This window comes from Apium graveolens, chromosome 9 (assembly GCF_009905375.1).
Source record: "Apium graveolens cultivar Ventura chromosome 9, ASM990537v1, whole genome shotgun sequence".
NCBI lineage: Eukaryota > Viridiplantae > Streptophyta > Magnoliopsida > Apiales > Apiaceae > Apium > Apium graveolens.
This window is the reverse complement of record NC_133655.1, coordinates 196,392,212-196,395,298: the sequence shown is the minus strand read 5'-3', so window position 1 is coordinate 196,395,298 and position 3,087 is coordinate 196,392,212. Positions and strand designations below refer to the sequence as shown.

General features: G+C 40.4%; 1 non-coding gene across 1 annotated transcript; it reads right to left on the bottom strand.

The window, feature by feature from the left end:
* Window positions 1-2,655: 2,655 nt before the first annotated feature.
* Window positions 2,656-2,762, bottom strand: LOC141687872 (small nucleolar RNA R71). Its single transcript, XR_012561351.1, has one exon. It is a non-coding gene; the product is annotated as a small nucleolar RNA R71 (small nucleolar RNA).
* Between the last annotated feature and the right edge of the window lie 325 nt (window positions 2,763-3,087).

Below are 3,087 nucleotides of genomic sequence, written 5' to 3'. Positions count from 1 at the left end.
AGTTGATGATATCCCGATCTTAAATCAATTTTGGAGAAGTACTTGGCTCCCTTCAATTGGTCAAACAGATCATCGATTCTGGGTAACGGATATTTGTTCTTGATTGTCAGCTTGTTGAGCTCCCTATAGTCGATGCACAGTCTCATGCTTCCATCTTTCTTCTTGATAAATAATACCGGGGCTCCCCACGGGGATACGCTGGATCTGATTACTCCTTTCTCTAACAATTCCTGCAATTGCTTTGCTAGCTCTTTCATCTCAACAGGCGCCATTCTGTACGGGGCCTTGGATACTGGTTCTGTTCCAGGTGCTAAGTCGATCGCAAATTCAATTTCTCTATCTGGAGGAAGACCTGGCAATTCGTCTGGAAATTCATTCACTACTGGGATATCTTCAAGTTTTGCTGGCTCCTGACTTTTGTCAATAACGTATGCTACGAAATGCTCGCATCCTTGCCGTAGTAACTTCTTGGCTTGAGTCATCGTTAAGAACTTCTTTACCTGCTTCTGTCCCTGGAACGTTATGATAAGTGGCATTTTATACCACTTAGAACGTCTTAAAATGGCTTAAATTGGTGTCTTGAAATCAAGTATTTTGTGTATTTAATGCGTTTTTCTAGTGTTTATGCATTTCAGGGTATTAGTTGCATTTCGGGGGAGGAATCATAAAGAATAAGCCTTGGCATGTGTTCACCATTGCGAGAGGAAAGGAATGGGCAGATTACGGCGAAGAAACGGAGCAAACTTGGAATTTTTCCAGTAGGGTCCTGCGCGCCCGCGCAGCAATGCTGAGCGGCCGCGCAGTAGCCTGCGTGCCCGCGTAGAAATGCTAAGCGGCCGCGCAGGGTCGGGGGAAAAAAAAGCTGAATTATTTTAGACTTCTACTTCTGTGTGGCTTCCAACTTCTATGTAATCTGAGTTTTATGGGACTATTATATGGGTAGATTTGAGACGTTTTCATAGAGATAATTAAGGAGATTATGTTTTAGATTGTTTTTTACGCAAGGAGCAAAGGAGATAAGGAAGAAGACCGATTTAGCACACCGCAACGAAGAGGAAGCATATATTCTTGTGATTCTTGTTTCGTTGTAACGTTGGATGCTAGTTTTCTTGCTTTGACTTATTTACTCTTGTGACGTACTCTGTTTTAATATAATTAGTTTAGTTATTATTTTCTTGTGTTTGTTTATCATGATTTCATATGAACCCATGATGGCGATGAGTTCTATTATGGGCTAATCGTGATCATGGGGTTACAATGGATTTATTATGGAATTCTTTAGTTAATTGTTTAATACTTTAGTGTGTGATGATTGCATGATATCTAGTATTGGTTGTGCGTATTCGTCTTATGTGCGTCGCGAACATATAAGATAGGGTGTTAATCTCTTGTGAAACGACGGTGGATCTTGAGATTTAGAACTTGCCATGCTAGCATAGGTTCATGTACGTTGTGCATGATTAGTGGGTAACTCTAACAGTTTTATTTTCCCTATGTAATCAAAAGGAATAACTTGTGTTTAAATCGTTGTGTTGTCAATTTCTGTAGACATATAGGAACTCAACATAATTGATGACTATTCAACTTCTATCTTAATTGTGGATGCTTGGTTGAATGGTATTAGTACAATGAAAGTTGGCTTTTATCAGTTTCGTGTTATTCGATTAATGTCATCACTGTCACATGCTAAAGGTAATAACAATGGCTATGGAAGGAAGTAATAATGAAGTTGTGATCTCATGAGTGTTTTATTATTGATAATTTGAAGTGTTAGTTAAGTGGTTAACTAAGTAGTTAATTATAGTTAATATTTGATCAACAATTTTAAGTGTTATTATCTTAACATTGAGAAGTAATCATACATTGGTGAGTGAGTTTAATTAGACAATAATTAGTCTGAGTCTCTGAGGGAACGAACTAGAAAGTATTCTATATTACTTGCGAACGCGTATACTTGCGTGAATATTAGTGCGTGTTTTCGCCCTAACAAGTTTTTGGCGCCACTGCCGGGGACTCGGCGTATTTGTTTAGTTTATGTACTTACCATCATTAGTCATTAGGACTCAGTGATTAGGACGTAGTAGTTACTTACTCTTTTCGGTTGTGTTTCAGGTACTTTAGCAAGCGTTTATGCAAACTCGTTCTCGTGCTCGCAAGAGGACTTTAGATACAACTGAGGATACAGACGAAGTTCTTGATATTCCGGAAAAGTTAGATTTTGAGGATTCGCATTCAGGAACTGAGCAGAAAGAACCAGTAAACATGGGAGATCGTATTGTTCAAGCTGATCCAGCTCTTATGGATTTTTCTCGGCCTAAAATTGATGATATTCAGTCAAGCATCCTTCATCCGGCTATTCAAGCTAACACCTTTGAAATCAAGCCGGGCACTATTCAGATGATGCAGAATTCTGTTTCTTTTGGAGGAGCGGCAACTGAAGATCCCAACATGCACATAAGAAATTTTGTCGAGATCTGCAGCACTTTTAAGTATAATGGCGTGACTGATGAGGCTATCAAGTTGAGGCTTTTCCCATTCTCACTGAGGGATAAGGCTAAAGACTGGTTACATTCTGAACCAGCTGGGTCCATCACTACGTGGCAAGATCTTGCGCAAAAGTTTCTGGAGAAGTTTTATCCAATGGCAAAGACTGCTGCTATGAGGAGTGCTCTTACTCAGTTTGCGCAGCAACCTACAGAATCTATGTGCGAGGCTTGGGAACGCTACAAGGAAATGTTGAGAAAATGTCCACATCATGGAATGTCGGATTGGATGGTAATCACTGGTTTTTATAATGGTTTGGGGGCCCAATCTCGGCCCATGCTCGATGCAGCAGCTGGAGGCGCCTTATGGGCTAAAAGCTATACTGAGGCGTATAATCTTATAGAGACGATGGCTGCAAATGAGCATCAAAACCCAACTCAGAGGATGACGTCAGGCAAGGTAGCAGGTATTCTGGAAGTTGATGCAGCCACCGCTATTGCAGCCCAGCTTCAAGCGCTATCAATAAAGGTTGATTCTCTGGCTATGTATGGAGTTAATCAAATAGCTATGGTTTATGAGCTTTGTGCAGTTTCTCATGCTACG